The sequence below is a fragment of the Crinia signifera genome, chromosome 11 (assembly GCF_055691185.1).
Source record: "Crinia signifera chromosome 11, ASM5569118v1, whole genome shotgun sequence".
In the NCBI taxonomy this organism is placed as follows: domain Eukaryota; kingdom Metazoa; phylum Chordata; class Amphibia; order Anura; family Myobatrachidae; genus Crinia; species Crinia signifera.
In genome coordinates this window covers 19,118,391-19,139,012 of record NC_139227.1, presented here as the reverse complement: position 1 = coordinate 19,139,012, position 20,622 = coordinate 19,118,391, and positions in this window count along the sequence as shown.

Sequence of the window (20,622 nt, the reverse complement as noted above, 5' to 3'; positions counted from 1 at the left end):
TCTCACTTTTTTTTAAAGGGGCAATCATTGACAAGGCATGGATTGCCTCTTTAAAAAAAAAAATCTCAGAGATCGTCCAGCATCCCGCAAGGCCTCCTCGACTTTCTAGATCAAAATAATTCTGATTGGTTGTTTTGGGGGTGTAGCAATTTTACAAAGTCGCCCATGCAACGGCTTTAATAAATGACAATTAATAGCACTGTACTTACTATTTATTAAGACCTATGCAGCGATGGCATAAGAGTTGTGTGCTTTGAACGGACTTGGGACAGGAATCTAGAGGCTCTTCAGCTGCCAGTTCTCTCAGCCGCTAATTGTCAGGGCTTACTAATGACTGTATTTTAACAAAATTTGGAGAGCCAAAGGCAGTGAGGCAAGTAAGTGGGAATAGAGTTCCAGTGTGAAAGTACATGAATTGCAGATGTTCAGAACACAAAAGGTGAAAATAAAACCACTTTTCAATCTCTGCAGGACAATGTTCCACAAATCTCTAGGTCAGTAAATGAATATCCGTCAAGGCGCTAGCACACAAAGTAAAAGGGCAGACATGCAAATGAGGACTTGATGTTCTACATATTGCCTATATATAACATACATGTTCAACAATACCCACAAATTAATCAAGTCTTTACATTTTTCAATAAATTTGGATTTTTTATTCTAGTTACAATAAGTACCATTATAATCCTCGTTTTGCTATAGCCATTTTATCTGTAGTATTTCAATATGTGTTTTTTTACAACTCTTTGTTCTCTGGGAATAAGATCTACTACACATGAAAGAACCACCGGAAAAATGTAAGACACCGCTAGACCAGAAAGGACAGTTTGACGGCAGTTCACTATGATGACATGTAGACATGATGAATGTCAACGTTAGAACGGTCAGCCATTCGTTCATACCCAACTCTTTCATTCATGCCGATAACCCAAGCTTTGTAAATAAAACGAAAAATAAATACTTCATTATTTCTTTTACTTTCTATTTACATACTCTCCAACTGTACCTTTTTGGCCAGTATAGTACCATTTCTTTAGTGGCTGAACCAGCCAAAAAGTGCTTTGTACCATTTTTTGGGGGTCTCCAACTCTCCATTGCCACACCTCTTAAACCTTGGCCATGCCCCCGTTCTGGATTTGTACCGGTTTCTGCCCTTCAGATGTTGGAATGGTATAGATTTAGACTTTCATAACTATTTATTTACAGCTTCTTATAATGCGCAGGATATTCCGTTGCGCTTTACAATTGGAAACAACAGTGATTAAACAAACTGGGTAGATAAAAACAGACATGGAGGTAGGAGGGCCCTGCTTGCAAGCTTACAATAACTGTAATATAATTGCTTATTGCCACAGTACCTTTTTTTAATTAAGGTACAACAATAATGGTTTACTCGCTGATTATTTGAATCTTCTGTGTTCAAAGAGATGTAACAATGCCTGTTTTTGTTTGTCCCATTGAGAGATTCGGATAGTTAGACCACATGCATACTGTAAGGTCATATTGCATAGATTGATGAACCAAATGGAATAGTAATTAGTACCCTACCACCTCAAGAGTGGGCAATGATGTCAAATGTGTCAATTGGGGTAATGGTCAATCTGGTTTTCTTCACGTGTGTGGTACGTATTTGCAGGACTAGGAACTAAAAAGATGTGTAGCACAAACAAAACTGAGTATTATTGACTTGTCTTATTTATATTTGTTAATGTTTATTTTAAAGCTAGGTGCTCTTTAGATGATGTACAAACGATACAATGTTTTACAAAGGTAGGTTTTTAGTCTATTTTTAAAGGATTCTACAGTGGGGGCATCTCGCACTGTGCGAGGAAGAGAGTTCTATAGAGTTGGAGCAACAAAGTTGAAAGCTCGACCCCCAGATGAATTCAGGGAGACTCTGGGTACTGTTAGTAGTCCTTCTTCAGTGGATCGTAGTAATCGAGTAGGACAGTAAGGGATCAGTAGCTGCTGCAGGTACCTTGGGCCCTGGTCATGTAGGGCCTTGAAAGTAAGTAAGTCTGGCAGCTGCATTTTGTACCAGCTGCAAGCGGTGCAATTCTTTTGATGGGAGTCCCAGGTATAGAGCATTGCAGTAGTCTAGTCGTAATGATATAAATGCATGTATGACTTTAGGCAGGTCTTCTGAGGGAATTAAGTGCTTGATTCTGGCTATATTCCTTAGATGATAGAATGAGGATTTGTTTGTGGCTGACACCTGGTGTTTAAGTGTCAGGCCACTATCCAGGACCACACCAAGATTGATCAGAGTGTTTTTAGTGCTGTGCTCCCCAGCGTAAGACCTGTCAGTTGGCTATGCTACCCATTTGTCCCGTGGTTTATCATCAGGACTTCTGGACTTTCACTTTAATGGTAGCATGAGATGGAGTCTACAACCCACACAAGTGGCTCAGGTAGTGCAGCTCATCCAGGATAACACATTAATGTGAGCTGTGGCAAGAAGGTTTGCTGTGTCTGTCAGCGTAGTGTCCAGAGCATGGAGGCGCTACCAGGAGACAGGCCAGTACATCAGGAAATGTGGAGGTGGCCTTAGGAGGGCAACAACCCAGCAGCAGCAACGCTACCTCCACCTTTGTGCAAGGAGGAACAGGAGGAGCATTGCCAGAGCCCTGCAAAATGACCTCCAGCAGGCCAAAAATGTGCATGTGTCTACTCAAATGGTCAGAAACAGACTCCATGAGGGTGGTATGAGTGTCCGAAGTCCACAGGTGGGGGTTGTGCTTACAGCCCAACACTGTGCAGGACGTTTGGCATTTGCCAGAGAACACCAAGATTGGCAAATTCACCACTGGCGCCCTGTGCACTTCACAGATGAAAGCAGGTTCACACTGAGCACATGTGACAGGTGTGACAGACTCTGGAGATGCCAAGGAGAACGTTCTGCTGCCTGCAACATCCTCCAGCATGACCAGTTTGGCAGTGGGTCAGTAATGGTGTTTGATGGCATTTCTTTGAGGGGCTGCACCTCCATGTGCTCGCCAGAGGTAGCCTGACTGCCATTAGGTACCGAGATGAGATTCTCAGACCCCTTGTGAGACCATATGCTGGTGCGGTTGGCCCTGGGTTCCTCCTAACGCAAAACAATGCTAGACCTCATGTGGCTGGAGTGTGTCAGCAGATCCTGCAAGACAAAGGCATTGATGCTATGGACTGACCCACCTGTTCCCCAGACCTGAATCCAATTGAGCACATCTGGGACATCATGGCTCGCTCCATCCACCAACGCCACAGACTGTCCAGGAGTTGGCGGATGCTTTGGTCCAGGTCGGGGAGGAGATCCCTCAGGAGACCATCCGCCACCTCATCAGGAGCATGCCCAGGCATTGTAGGGAGGTCATACAGGCACGTGGAGGCCGCACACACTACTCAGCCTGTAGTGTGTTTTTCCACTGTAATTATGAGTGTGACTCCAAATCCAGACCTCCATGGGTTAAAACATTTGATTTCCATTGATAATTTTTGAGTGATTTTGTTGTCAGCACATTCAAATATGAACAAAGTATTTAATATTTAATTCATTCAGATCTAGGATGTGTTATGTTTGTGTTCCCTTTATTTTTTTGAGCAGTGTATATTAAACAATGTATGGGGTGGGATCAGAATTTTATTTAGTATTTCTAGTTATTTATTTATTTATTTATTTACAGTTTCCTATATAGCGCAGCAGATTCCCTTACAGTTTATTTTATAGCCCAGCAGATTATGTTACAGTGTCTTATATAGCGCAGCAGATTCCGTTACAGCTTCTTATATAGCGCAGAAGATTCCATTACAGTTTGTTATATAGCTCAGCAGATTCAGTTACAGTTTCTTATATAGCGCAGCAGATTCCGTTACAGCGTCTTATATAGCGCAGCATATTCCGTTACAGTGTCTTATATAGCGCAGCAGTTTCCATTACATTGTCTTATATAGCACATCAGATTCCGTTAGTGTCTTATATAGCGCAGCAGATTCCGTTACAGTGTCTTATATAGCGCAGCAGATTCCGTTACAGTGTCTTATATAGCGCACCAGATTCCGTTACAGTGTCTTATATAGCGCACCAGATTCCGTTACAGTGGGGGAAATGTACTAATATGAATTCGTAAAAAATAGGTGTATTCGTAGGCAGAAATACACCTATTTTTTACACATTTGTATTTTCGGGATTTACTATCCCGAAAATACAGCAATTCGTATTCCTAAAGATGGCACATTCGTATTTGTATTTACAAATACGAATGTCTACATCATAGATAGGATACGACAGGAATCACCATTCAAAAGAATGGTGGTTCCTGATTTACTAAGCAGCCGTATTGATAATACGGCTGCTAATTGGCGTAAAACAGCCACGAAAATACGGCAGGAAAATACACCTTGATGTTCCTGTCGTATTTGCTTTAAGCCTGCACGGATCAGTCAGATCCGTGCAGGCTTTAGTGTAAAAAAAAAATTTGAAAAATAAATAAAAAAAAAAAAACAGCGTGGGGTCCCCTCCACAGCTGTAACCAGCACCAGGCTGAAAGAGCCGGGGCCGGTAATTAAAAATCAAGGAACCCGACAAATAGGGGTTCCCCGATTTTTAACAACCAGCCCCAGACTCCAGGTCCGGGGCTGGTTCCCAAAATACGGGGGACAAAATGACTAGGGGTCCCCCATATTTTAAGAACCAGCCCCAGGCCAAACCAGCCAGCAGGGTAATGCCACAGCTGGGGGGAGACTTTTTATACAAGTACCCCGGCCAAAGCATTAACCTTACCGACCAGTCAGCCTGGCCAGGGGCCCTGGGGGAGTGGGGACCCCCCAATAAAGGGGTCCCCCCCCCTCCAGGACTTACCTGACCAGGCTGAAGCCTGGTGCTGTCCCCGGTGGCCCTATGCGGTGGCCATCGGGCTGATTGAAGTGTAAAAAAATAGATGAAAAAACTATTGTTTTAAACTGTGGAACTATGAGTCCCAGCAAGCCTCCCCCGCAAGCTGGGACTTGGAGAATCACAAGTCCCAGGCTGCGGGGCATTAAAGGGCCCGCTGGCACTTGTAGTTCCACAGTAAAAAAAATTGTTAAATAAATACACACTGACACATTAGAAAAATAAAACTTTAATACATACATTACACACATACTGATACTTACCTATCTTGATCCCATAGGTAGGTCCCAGGGTCTTGATCCGGTGCCTTGTCCTGGTCCCGGATCCATGTCGGCATTCTTCACCATGTCGATCTCCATGTCGGCGTCGGCGTCCGGTCCGGGGTCGGAAGAAATCCATGGTGGACCTGTGGAAGGAAATCCTACTCACCCAGGTCCTCCATGGAAGTTCTTCAGTCTTGATGCGACGTAGTCCAGGGCTTCTTCCATCTTCTTCAAGCTGCTGGCGACTCTCCCCGCTGCTGACTGAGAGGCGCAGAGATGTTTCATCCTCCCCGCCACTCATCAGAATGATTTCTATTGGCTGCGCAGGGGCCAATCAGAATACTGCCATATTGCCCCTACATGCTTTGTCCAATTGCAAAGTTACTTGTTTTTTATCTGCTTATTGCTCCCAACTAATGCTGCCCATACACTTGTGAGATATTGCATGCAATCATTCGATTTCAACCACATCTGTCCGATAAATCAAATGATTGTATGCATAAAATGTGTACCATTCGACGCAATGTGCGGGCACGCCGGTCGAATGTCGGGTCTCACGGTCTTATGTGCTGCACATAATATTTATCGGATTGCAGGAGCAATCGCATGTGGTTTTTAACCACATGCGATGCTCTAATGCAATCCGCTGGTGGGGGGCGGAGGGAACGCTTCACTTCTGCACCACCACTTCACTTCACTGCTGCCACCGCTGACCTCCACCGCCTGGTAGCGCTACTGTGGCGGCAGAATTGTTTAAACACTGGGCAGCCCTCTGATTAGCTGAGATAGCTCAGCCAATCAGAGAGCTGCCCAGTGTTTAAACACTTCTGCTACCACCACTGACCCCTGCCGCCTTCTAGTGCTACTGTGGCGGCAGAATTGTTTAAACACTGGGCAGCCCTCTGATTGGCTGAGATAGATCAGCCAATCAGAGGGCTGTCCAGTGTTTAAACCCAGGGGTGGGGAACCTTTTTTGTGCCAAGAGCCATTTGTATGGGGAAAAAATCCTTCGGGGGCCATATGTAAAAATTTCTCTTAAAAATTCCCCTGCTGCAGCTGTTCTACGCTCCGGCAACTGCCACCATATGGGACTGACTGTCTCTGGCTGCTGTTGATTAAGAGGAATCTCGCAAGAACTACCGACCTCTCATACTTGACTCCCGGCAAAGCTGCCGGGTGGATGGGTGGGCCGCGCATACGGCCCCCGAGCCTGAGGTTCCCCACCCCTGGATTAAACACTTCTGCTGCCACCACTGACCCCCGCCACCCGCTGGAGCTACTTCTTGACCTACCTATACAACACCGCCCTCTGCCCACCCTCTTCCACCACCCGATGTGCCATCTCAAGATGGTATGCAACATCGGGTGCTGTAAATGGGGCACTTTAGCACCACAAGATGCGATCGGGTTCGATGGACATAGCACTTTGATGTCACATCGAATCCGATCGCACAACTGTATGGGCAGCATTAAAATCAGCAAGTAGCCAGGACAACTGAACTGTGCATGCAGCAAAGCAAAAGATTAGCCACATGTGATACCCATTTAATTGCACATTACAGCAATGCTCAGTACGTGACATTTACTATTTACCCTTCACAGCAGAGGAGCCTGGTTTGCCTTGTGATATAAGAGTTAAACTTCTCAGGGAGAAGAATACACCATTGCTTCTTAGCATAATAACAGTCCAGGCTTTTACTGAATAGCTGTGTGATTCCATCCAAGCTACACAGTGTACACAGGGAGATCGTCACCAGTATATTAAACATCAGCCCGCCTTAGATGTAAGAGTTACTTGTATTTTCCTCGTACTGAGTGTATCTACATTTTCATAGATAATACTCTGCACACATTTCACTCGTCACTTCAGAACACATAAGAAACCCGTTATCCTTATTAAATCAGAATCAGCTTTATTGGCCAGGTATACTTGCTTATACTTGAAAATCTTTGCGGTAACAGTGCAGCATCAAGCAGGGAACACAAGGGGGGGGGGTGGATATAGGAGGTGCATAACATATACAGGTTGAGTATCCCCTATCCGAAATGCTCGGGACCACGAGCATTCCGGATAGGGGAATATTTCGGTTTTTGGAATAAAATTTTTTAGCCATACTTACCTGTCCCCTGATGGTGTCCGGTGGTCCCTTGGCATCCACGCAGTCCCCGGGCGTCCACAGCAGGCCTCCTGCATCTTCTCTGGGTCTCCAGCGGTCCCAGGAATGCATTGCGCGAGTGTGCGCACACACCGGTGATGTCACCGGCGCGCGTGCACACTCGCGCAATGCATTACTGGGACCGCTGGAGACCCTGGAGAAGATGCCGGAGGCCTGCTGTGGACGCCCTGGGACTTGGTAAGTATGAAAAGAGGGTTAAGGGGGTTAAAAAAAAAATTGAATGATTCCAAAAACCACGGTTTTTGGAATAATTCGGATAAGGGATGCAGGGATACGGGATACTCAACCTGTATCACATACATTTCACGTAAATAGAACAGATCGAGTTAGAATTTGGGACGTTCAGAATTGTTAAGTTGGTGGACAGCTATTGGGAAGAAGTTTTTCCTGGTTCTTGCCGTCCTTGCTGGGATCGACCAATAGCGCCTGCCTGACGAAAGGTGTTCAAACAGGCTGTGGCCAGGGTCCTGACATGGGGTGGAGAATTGAACCAGAAAACACATAAATACATTTTTACCCTTTTTCTGAGTGACTTAAAGATAACAGGCTGAAATTGCTGTGGGAATTATACTTTTGCAAATTGCTGAGCACGATCCTACCCAACCTGACATTTTCTCACAGTGACTGAACCCACTGGTGTTTTGTTAACAGAAGTCTATGTACCAGTGATTACACAAAGAGAAAGATGGACACTCAACCGAGTGTCACTGAACAAATAAGTTTCCTATTTCCGCATGTATTGATCTATTAGTGGTGCTCCAACCAATCGCAGATCACTTTTTGAAAGTTTACTGAAATTAATTGAATTTGTAATTTTTTTAATTTTAAAATAGATGCCACCATATTTCATCCAAGCTGGTCTTCAAACATTCCATCTTAAAATGATACATTTTTACAGGTATAAAGTCGGAATCTCTAGCTTGAACATTAAGCCATGAACTGTGAGCTCAGTAATGTTTTCAGTTTGCATAAAAAAAAAATGTTTAAATACTTTCAGATTTTTGAAAACAATTATTTAATAAATGTATTATTACAAATATATTTGAGAACACTAATTTTATAATTATATCAAACAGTGAATACAAGTGAGTATATATGTCTCTCAAGAGGTGAAGTAATGTCAGTGACCACTAGAGGCCTCTCGACAGACCAAATTACTGCTTTGTGTACTAAAAAATGTCATAACAGAAAGTGAAAGCAATTTTTGTACGGGACACTCATCTGTTTCAAACTTGCTGAATATTGAGAGACTGTGCTGTAAAGACAGAGATTGGAGGTGGGAGCAGATGGGGATTGTGGGTGGGCTGGAGAGTTTGTGGGCTAAAAACTGTCACAGCTCAAGGCGAAAGTAAAAACAGTCACAGCTCAAATTAAAAGTACATTTCAGAAGTCTTAATTTTGATGAGTTTTAACTAGTATTTCATAATTGGAAGCAATCAGCACTGGTTTTGCCGATCACATTGACCATAGATCATTTGAAATGATCCTTGACCACCAACCCAAGGTCACCCCTGCAGGTGTACTCAGCCATCCAGTTTGGGAACCGTTACCCTAACATTTTTCTAGAGACAGGTAATTTGTAAGCTTTTACAGAGCACTGTTTACATTATATATATATATATATATATATATATATATATATATATATATATATATATATATATATATATATATATACTGTCAGCAGAATGTGAATGCATGTAAATATGGAGAAATTAATTATATTTTGTCAAATTCCTCTGTGTGTGGTGATTGGCCTACTCTCGTAGTCAATTATAAAGGAAATAACAATGGTTAGTGTTGGAGAATGTCACATAAAGTTTTAGTGTAAATTAATGTAAATTAGTGTATTTTAGGCAACAAGTTCAGCCTCTAGAACGTGTTTTTCTAACATCCCTAAAGAAAAATATGATATTTCAAGATGCAAGTATGCCGCCCAAATTCATTTACACCATATTCAGAATCCAATGTGCTGAGATTTCTATTATAACAAACGTATTTGTAATGAGAAGCTAAATGATACATTCTTTAGTGAGTTTTTTTAATTAATTAACTGTGACTCAAATACCTTTTTGTGTTTTATTATCGAGTTCATCCCACTCATTTTATGAAAATCATTAATTTAATTAAATTAATAAATATGTGATTAACTTTTTCTATTACTAGTAGATAGCTGAATCTTGGAATCGTAGGTCTGCTTACAATGACTTTACTGTATCTCCTAGCAGCCCTCACATAATTATCTCACATACGCACTCTGACATCAAACACTGACTTATGGCAAACCTCAATGTTATTGGCAGGTAATATTGTCCCAATTTTATCTCCTTAACATGAAATGGGATGACACCTGAGGCTTGCAGCTGTAGGAAGATACAGCATCTCATCTTACTCACGTAGGTAGCACTGATAAATAATGTATATATTAATATATAATGAAGTATAGGATGAGTACCCTTTGATCTTTCTGATAGATTACATATTGTAACCACAACATATAATAGAGAATCTCTAAATACACAAGTGGGAGTTCTAACATTTCCTTTGAAGTCAGACCTTTATCAGATCCATGGGGCACTGAACATTTTACATGTGAATTTACTTTTTAGAGGGGGGTGGAGAACAAAAGTGAAAATTATTCGTTGAAAGTAGGGATCAATTTCCAATTTAGAGGAATTTGTAGAATTAGAGGGTCTAGTTGATATAAAATCCATCATTCTGTCTGGTACATTCAGTTGCTATACCATGTATATTATTCGGTATGTATGTTAAGTTATAGCATTCTGTTTCAGTTTTCTAAATGCTAAATATTATACTACACTATTGTCTAGATGGATTTTAAACCATAATAAATATGTTAATCAACTATACAAATATTAGATATGTATACTGATATTTATATAATAATATAAATATGCAGTATGGCATGTAATAAAATATAATGGAATGGTATTTTTAATCTTACTATCTATCTATCTATCTATCTATCTATCTATCTATCTATCTATCTATCTATCTATCTATCTATCTATCATATATCTATATCAATCTCTCTCTCTCTCTTTCTATATCTATATCTATTCTATATATATATATATATATATATATATATATATATATTAAAAAGGGTTGAGATTACCTGAAGGGTAAAAAAAAAGGGGCAGACTAGATGGGCCAAATGGTTCTTATCTGCCGTCAAATTATATGTTTCTATGTATATATATATATATATATATATAAATATATATATATATATATATATATATATATATATATATATATTTCTTATATAATAACAGTCAGATCACAGATTCCAGACTTGTTTAGTTCTGCCTAATTGTGGCAGAAAATGAATGTCTAGATGAAATATTCAAAACAATGTGAATTGTAAAAGTTATCCTTTGTAACTCAACAGCCGTAAAACGGGATGGTTTGATTAAACAAGGCCTGGTGGGGGAGATATCCTGTAGTAATTAAGTTAGAAAACATACACCGTCCAAGCTTTGAACTATTGTAATGACATGTAGATAGAATACACACATTCTTTCATGTTATAAAATGGCTTTTTAGTGCTTCTTATGTCTGCTTTGTATTCTGCATTTCTTTCCTCCTCTGTTGACATCCTGAGCTATTTGCTAATAGAATTCTGTCGGTAATTAGCAGCAAATAAAAAGAACCCAAAAAAGTATTTTGTAGTCTTATTTCGGAATTGTGCAACTTTATAATCTGCGCTAAGGAAGGTCTAGAAATGGTCCTTTTACTTGTTATTACAATGCCATATTTTCAGAAGATAACTTGGACAAATGAAGGCAACATTTACAATGCTTTGGAATATTGACCATTGTGTTTTCTGTACATGCAGATGTATTTGTGTATGTATTTGTCTTTTCTAAAGTGTGTTATTGACAATAAGAATTAGCATATAAAAGGGACACCAATTTACACCAAACATTTCTGTCTACATATCTAAATGGTGTCTCTGTGAGAGGTTTACGGAAACCTCCATACCATTAGCACTTACCTAGAAAATAGCAATGGATTACAGAGAACTTATGCAGAAGTATGATTATGTAGTGCTTTACCTAATTAACTTATGTATACAGTACAAATGTTCATGGCTATAAATAAATAGCTTCCAGTACACACCATTGTCCCAAAAAGTTTACAATGTGTAATGGAAGTCAAGATAACATGCCAGGAAGATGCAAATGTTAATGTAAATAGAACAGACTGCAGCAAAGAGTGTTTGTTTTTCGGACTATGTCCTTTTGGGAAGAGTTTCGAAAGTCTTCAAAATGTTACAGTTAAATGTATAATAATTTATTAAAACACAGTAGAGACGATGGGCGGGATGTTCTAACGTCCGCAGCCCTCTATCGCCCCCCCCTTCGCTGGCCACCGCATTCGTAATGATCGCATATGCTCTAACATATGCGGTCATTAACGCAAGGGACAGCTCTTGCGATAAGAGCTGTCCCTTGCGATGCAGGGCCGGTGCTGGACTTCCGGGTCTGTGACCCGGGAATCCATTTGCGCATGTGCAGAGCACGGTGCCGGCCGCAGGGCGTTCTGGGAGGGATCCGTGATGGATCCCTCACACAGCGCTGCGGTAAGAAGCCCGTAGGCTTCTGCAGGGAATTGACAGCTTTTGCTGGCGATTCCCTCCGCAGCGGTGACACTGCGGAGGGGGGAGAGGGCATACAGAAATGCGGTAAAAACCCTGATAACGGGGTTTTTACCGCATTTCTGCTTTAGAGAATTTCCCCCGATAACTGTTACGGATATGGAGGTCTATTTATCAATTACACATGAAAAGTCCTTTTTTAATGTGTAACTCAGCAATCACTTGAAGGGATTTATAGATTTTTTTTCAATAACTGTCATAAGAAAAAAAAAAAGTAACCTTATTTGCTACAGCCATCTTGGGATGGCGATATCATAGGAAGATAGGACAGGTATCACCACTGTCCTTCGTAAATATGCAAGAAATAACTTGCCCATCCTTTGCGTGGAGAAGCTATTACATGAGATCCCCAAAAGTGACCACCACGAGCGATACCAGGCAAATAATGGTAAATAAGGAGGATTCTTACACCTTGTCAAATGCAGTTTTGCAGGTTTTTTGGAATATTTTCATTTTAATAAAATAGACCCCAAAATGAGAATATATATTATGTTAATATTGTTCAAGCAGAAATGGGCAGCTCCATATTTATAGTTGGCTAATGACCAAGGGGTCTACTAACTAAGCCTAAGGGCGGGATGTATTAAAATACATCGCCGCCCTTCGCGCCCCTCCCCCCCCGCCACGATGCCGCCCCATATGTACTAACATATGCGGCTGGCATCGCGATGCGGTGACGGAGGCCCCCCGCGATACCTGGAATGTGGTGTGCGGGGGGTCTCTGTCACCTCTCTGCCCCCTCCTGCATCCCTCATGCTGGGGACAGCTAAGCAAGCTCCTCCTCCCCCCTGCAGCCGGAAGGACGTCCGGCTGCCTCACTAGGGGGAGGAAGGTGTTACCTTCCGGGTCCAGGAGGACCTGGACCTGGTAAGAGAGGGAAGAGGAGAGGGGGGTCGGCGGGTTTTTTGGCGGAGGCGTCGGGCGGCGAAAAGAAGCCCATAGGCTTCTATAGGGTATCGCCACCCAAAGGTGGAGATACCCTACACTGCGGTGACGTGGCGGCCGGGTAATAGTACATAGGAAAATGCGGTAAAACGGGGGTTTTACCGCATTTTCCCTTTAGTACATCTCGCCCTAAGAGAGAAAGAGTGAGAGAGAGATATAGGGCCTTCTTATAGTTCACTCTTTCTGACAAATTCCTTCTTAGATGGACAAAACCATGTGCACTGCAGGTGGGGCAGATGTTACTTGTGCAGAGAGAATTAGATTTGGGTGGGGTTTTACCTCAAAGTGAGATCTATATTGCAGTGTAAACATAAAGCAGCCAGTATTTACCCTGCACAGAAACAAAATAACTCACCCAAATCTAATTCTCTCTACACAAGTAACATCTGCCCCACCTGCAGTGCACATGGTTTTGTCTATCTAAGAAGGATTTTGTCAGAAAGAGTGAACTAGAATAAGGCCCAAAGTGAACAGAGATAAATCTGCTCCTAACTGCCATTGCACAGGCTGTTTTTGAAAAATGACAGTTATAAGATGGTTGGCTGGTGCTTTATCTCCATTCACAACATCTCTCTCTAAAGCTTAGTAAAAAAAAAACAAGTCACAAAAACGACACTGGAAGAAACCATTTCTGAGTAGATGTCTGCCGTAGATCTATGTTCATTGTCACTTGTAAACTTTAATAAAAAAAATACAAAAAAGACAATGGTTATCATTGCGGATTCCCAGCCCTGAGGCCATGTATTCAATTCATGAACAGTATATGTGTAGAGCTTGTACATTCTCCATGACCTCAGTTTTATTGGTTTCCTCCCACACACCAACAACACACTGGTAGGTGCATTACATTTTGAAAAAGAAAAAAATATAACCATGGCAAGTACGTACGTAAGTAGGCATGTGTGTTCATGAGACGGGGACAGTGGATTGTCTCGTGGGGCAATGTGAGTTAATGACACATTCTCTGCAAAGCTGTAATATATGTGTGATGTATAATTAACTTAGAAAATACGTAAGTACTTCCGTATACAGCAATAGTACATGGTGATACCTACAGTATGTACAATATAGCAATCCCACTGCACACAGGGCTGTATAAACATCTTGCATTTATGCTTGTCTGGTGCAATGTGCTTTAGACAGAAGACCCTCCAGAACTTTAGTTTTAAAAGCATAGTCTTATAATACAGTAAAGATAGATAAGATAGATAGATAGATAGATAGATAGATAGATAGATAGATAGATAGATAGATAGATAAAACACAACAAAATTTCTTAAACTAACAATTTTTAATGTGTAAAAAATGCATTATTTAGTAAACTAAATGCAGATGTCAATTTGGAATCACAGAATAATCTCTGCGTTCAATGCTTGTATTTTCCTACCAATCTTGAATATAAAAAAACCTCACACAATGAAACAATTGTTTTGTGTTCAATGATGACAAGATTGTAAAGACATCTCTGCATTGTTCTGTGTATCCCTTCATTCCAAGTATTTAACATGCCTATTCTGAAACGAATGTCGTCCACAGAACACTGTCATCTCATTGTCTGTTTTGTTGTTATTATGCTGCATTTTCATAAATCAGAGGTGTTAATCTTTTAATGGCTTTCTTTACAGCCTTAAACTAAATGCACAAAAAAAAAAAAAAAAAAGAACAAAGAACGGTTCTCGTTTGCATCGGTTGTGACTCCAGTATGTTTGCTACAGAAATAAACACAGTTTAAAATCTGTTTTCTAAACACCAAAAGCCTTTAGGTTAATTCGCGGATTATTTTTAATTAGCATCTCTATCGGGAAACCTGACCTATTCCTTTGTTGGTTCATTATTTCTTATCTTGTGTGTTTTATTATCTTGCAATTCATCTCATATGCTGCAGATCTAATTGATAAAGCTATTACTCTATTGTATTAATAGTAATTACTTTTTTTTTTTTAGATAGGATATTGTTGACATACTTGCAGGGTTATATATAGTGCAGGGTTATATATAGTGGCAGATACTGGGGGGGGGGGAGCAATGTATTGTTTTCATACTTACTGGGCTGATGATATAAATAGTAATTTATTCATAAGGGAACCATTTTTGTTTGAGATATAAAACTTGTGAGTAATAAAGTTATTTATTTTGAATTCAATTGTGATTAAAAGTTATTTTTTTTTCTTAACAGTTTCTTATATAGCGTATATTCCGTTGCGCTTTACAATTGTAGACAGTGATAAAACAAACTGGGTAACAACAGACAGACTTGGAGGTAAGAGGGCCCTGCTGCAAGCTTACAATCTATAGGGACATAGGAGGGAAACACAATCTCCTTCTTACATCTAAGTAACTTTTAAAGTCAGTTTTTTTTAATATCCATCAATATATTAAGCAAAATTTCATCTAACGGAACTGGGCAATTTCTTAAATTGTGACAGATTTTTTTTTATTATTATTATTATTATTATTATTATTATTATTATTATTATTATTATTATATCTGTTGATTTTTTTATGATACATTTCCTTTTAATCTACATTAAGAGTTTTTCTATCTTTGAAATTTAGTTGACAACTGAATAGGCAGATTTGGGAATAGGAAGCGTTGTTTGTATGTAGTGTATATAGGAATAAATCTAATTATTCTTTTATGATTGGCTACAAATATCAACAAGCTGTTTTGTTTTTGTTTTGTTTTTTTGTTTTTTTGGTAGATGGGTTTTGGTGACTCTGGCACCGGAGGGACTGAAACAAATTCATCCATTATTTCAGACAATTAGCAAATGATTGGCATTATCAGTGCAATGTCACAGTTAATTATGCAATACTGCTGCAGGGTCTTCAGAATGAAATACATTTAAGAGGTGTTCTGATATCTTGGTCACCCTTACAAGCTCCAAACTTGTGTGGCTTTTGTATAAACTCCTTCCGAAGCTTTGGCATTGAATTCCAGAAAGTGTCACGCCCCATTACACTGGATTTTTGCTTTCTATTACAGGACTCTAAATTGTTTTCTGAAGCTGAAACTCTAAAGGCTTTGAACTGAGTTAGAGTGGAAGTGAATAATTAGGAGTTGCCAAATTAGCCAGTCCCTAGAGCAAGCAGTGTAAACTGCAGTTACTGCTATCCTTCCACTGGAAACCTTAGGTGCAGGATAATAAGTTAAAATCTCTCGTTATACACTGCAGTAACAGATTTTAGATTCCACCTTCTATGCCTGCACATTATCTAACTAAAGATAAAGGTCCTGTTAATTTAAGAAAAACAGAAACAAAATAATCATGTTACATATGTAGCTTATCAAATTGCTTAATCGCAGATACAGAACCACTTTCTAGCCAGTACACTACCGCTTCTTTATGGTCTGTACTGGCTGAATCGATTGTACCGGTTTGCTGGATTGTTCGGATTTGTATAGCAGCGCTGTGGGGATGCAGATTTCAGCAGCGCTGCTTAGTGCCATGTGTGTCCTTCTGTCCTTCCCTGACAGCATCGGTAGCCCCCAATAGCATAAACGAGTCAGCGCTGACTCCCTGCATCCATGACCATGCCCCCTTTACCCATGGTCACGCCCTATCTACCCATGATCACCTCCCATCTACCCATGACCACACCCCCTGTACCAGTTTTTATGTGGGAGCTGTTGGAGGGTATGTTAATGTACACCATCACTACATCACAATAGAAATATCACAGAATAACAATAGAAGCTTCAATTATCTTTCTCAAGCTGGGTAAACCCTAGAAGATATATCTACAGATCCCTTGAGATTGACATCACACCGCCCATTGAGCTGTCAATCACCACTGGCTATGGTACGGGTGTATGTGCGGTCGGCAGATTGCCCATAAACACAGCACTGATATATCTTTAAATATATCGGACATCGGCTGTGTTGCACAGCCGAAGCGATATGTCTTTGAATTATGCTGTTTCCATATATATCGCTGATATACACTGGCCTACTTTCCAGGATTTAAGAAATCTCACAACACATTGCTTCAGTGGTGCATGTAATGTCCATGTTGCACACAGTGGAGGGATTAAGGGCCAGATGTATCAAGCTTCAAAAGTGATAAAATGGAGAGTGATAAACAGCCAGCCAATCAGCTCCTACCTGCGATGTCACAGGCTGGGTTTGAAAAATGACAGGTAGGAACTGATTGGCTGGCTGTTTATCACTCTCCATTTTATCACATTTGAAGCTTAGTGCATCTGGTCCTAAGTGATTAAGTTGCTGAAGTCAGGACAATAGAGATCCTGGCAGAGATCAGGTGCTTTTCTGGGGTCGTGGCCTCACTATGAGTGATGGGACCACGCCCACTCAAAAAAAAATATAGTAAATCAAGTACTTCTAATGCAAAATCTAGGAAAGAACTCACAACTGGAGAGGTCCCATTGACTTAGGAGAAGTGCTCTGTGTGAGACACAGTACAGTTGCTCAGGGGAGCGATGGTGTGAGCAATGTGCATCCAATGTACCCAATGTTTCCGTCTATGTACATAAGTGGCAGACATGAGACACTGTTAACAAATCAAAGCTGCAGACACAGCAGCATGCACCTCTGAATCAGGACCACAGTGTGTTACTGCTGGTTTATATACTTCACTGCAACATCAAAGGCCAGTCTGGCAGGTCCCAGATAGATTGGTTCATTTCTGTTGTAGAAACAGGTTCTCTAGTTCAGAAAGAAATACAAGTACTCCTGTTTTCAGCGGCAGAACTTGTGGGTGGTGGGCACAGGTGGAAAAAATAATAATTTTGGGCCCCCCTCCTCCAGGATTCAGTATGAAATCCCGGCGGTCGGAATCCCGGTGTTCAAAATCCCGACCGCCGGAATCCCGACCGCCGAAATCCCGACCGCCGAAATCCCGACAAAGGGGGGGACGTGGATCGCCCCCCCTTGCGGGCTCACTGCGCTCGCCACGCAGCGGGCCCGATGCCTCGCTATGCTCGGCACACTAATTTATTCTCCCTCCAGGAGTGTCGTGGACACACACGGAGGGAGAAAGTGTCAGGATTTTGGCGGTCGGGATTCCGGCGTAGGGATTCTGAACGGCGGGATCCCGACCGCCGGTATTTTAACTGCATCCCCTCCTCCACCCCAACTCAAGTTCACAATATGCAAAATGGCAGTGGGTGACAAGGAGAAGCAGAGGATGATGGGAGGAGGCAGGGGGAGGCAGAAAGTGACAGGAAAAAAACAGTGGGTGACAGGAAGAGGGTGAAAGGGGCAGCAGTGGGCCCCTTAGTCCTCAGTGAGAGGGCATAGATGGATATATGTGAGGGGGCATAGATGGATATATGTGAGGGGGCATAGATAGATGGATGGATGGGAGGGGACATAGATGGACAGATGTGAGGGGGCATAGATGGATGGGGATGCATTTCTGTCCGACATATCAATATTGGTTAGCTACGACCATTCTGAGATGGAGGTAGCCTTTTGTAGCCTCTGAGCTAAAGATCGCACTGCCGGTGGGGCAGTGTGGTTTGTGATCACAGTAACGGGCTCCTTTCTCTGCAGGATCATACATCCCGCTGATAGGATTGCATATTGCAAATGCGATCCTAAGATAAACGGGCCCCAAGGTCCCTATTGCTGTCATTTGGGACACAGAAACACCCTTTTCCGGCTTCAGTGATGCCATACAGACTAAGGGGGAGATTCTCTAAACTAAAAATTCGGTAAAAACCCCGTTATGGGCTTCTACCGTGACCCACCGCCGCCCTGCACTGATCCCCGCCGCCCTGCATAGACCCCCCCTCACCTGTGTCTGGGCAGCACAGTGCCATGCTGCCCGGACCTGTGACCTTCTCCTCCCTGCACTATGATCCTCTTCCGGGTGCAGGGAGGTGGAGAGCCCGGCACAGCAGCACCAGATAAGTGAGGGGGGAGCCGCCGGGAGCTGCCGGGTCCCGATGGGACTGACAGCTGTCCTTTGCAATAATTATCGCATATTTTAGAGTATATGCGATAATTATGTAGGCGATGGGGGGTGATGTGCGGCGGCAAGGGGCCACATATATTAGAGCATCACCCCCAAAGTGTCATGCGTGAGAGATAAGTAATGTTAAATATCAACATATTCATTAGTATCACTGTGATACCTAATAAAACATGAGGGTAGTAATTAGGACCGGAAATCCCGGTAGATGATCCCGGTAACAATAGATGATTTACCGAACACAATTTACAGTGTTGGTTCTTCAGTACAATAAAAAAAAATTAGTTGTCTATAAAAGTTGTGTATTCATGTTCTGTGATACACACCACATTATTTTATCCAATGCCATATATATTAGCCCATAGGAAAACCAGTCCCAGCAATGCTGCAAAAAAACATGATCTTCAATTTAGCCCTGTCAATGTGCCGATGATTAATCATACTACTACCTACTTTATATAGTAAAACATGCCCCCAGTAGTGCTGAGATGTAACTTCCTTTCAGCAAGGTTTCCAGAAAAGAATGATGTAGATCTTATTATCTTTCATCTCTGGACTTCAAAGACCGGTATCAGAGGAGCAGAGGGTGACACGTTTTTGTCTGATAACTCTCTCTGACATCTGCCGAATATGATGTAAGTGAGAGTGGACAGTAGGGGTAATTGTTTGGGCACTTACATCTAGGCTTGGGACCCTCTTAATTAAACAAATACATATAAAAAGTAAAATCCACTACAAAAAAAAAAAAATAACCATAAACAAGATATTCAGTTTTAAATGACCTCATCTAGAGGGAATGTTATCACTTACAGATTCCCTATAGGGTTAGACACCAGCCCCTCACATCTGTTGTCAATGATCATTTTTGGGATGGATATAGGGAGCAGAATGTATTGAGTGTTGTGGCACTTTTACAGTAGACAGACTCAAGACTACACCAGACTCTGGAAATTTGATTCCATGCAGAGAAAATACATTCATGTCACTATTATTTTCTAATTAAAACAGCTGTAATTATAAGGGTAATACTTATAACTAAAATACTGTACGGGGATTGAACAAACTGTGAAAATTACAAACTAGTAATAGGTGGAAACAATGGTACACGAGCAACGTGAATAATGTGAATTTGTTTGTGCACTTAAGTATAAAATATATATAAGTACAGCACATTATGCTATGGCGTATTGTGTCTCTAACTATATGCTATCCATGCAAATGTATGCCTCGTTTACATTTATTATTCTGAATCTTACTATTTATTATATAGTACACGCACTTTATGTGACAGTGAAATTCATAATATATTTAATCATCGCTACACATAATGGGTGAATCAGAATGTGAGAGATTCGGTAAGAAATCTCCAGTTTTTTTTAAAGTGTCAATCATTTACACGGCAAACCCAGTTTGATTGATCTGTGCATGGTTATGCCAAACTTGCTAGCCTGGACCTGGCCTATTTTGTTTGCGATTTTTGGCAATGTTTACCAAATATTGCACACTGCAGGTTTAGTATCCCTCATCCAAAATGCTTGGGACCAAAAGAATTTTGGATATTTTATTAGAGATGAGCGGCTGAGATTCCTTGGAATCCGAACCGCTCCGAACATCCCCAGCCCGAGCTGAGCTCGCAAGTTTCCGGCTTTGTTCGAGAACCCGAGTGCGTCCGAACACGGGAATTGGGTGCTGGATTGTCATGAGATGCCGAGTCTATAAAGGCTCGGCATCCCAAGAATTCCT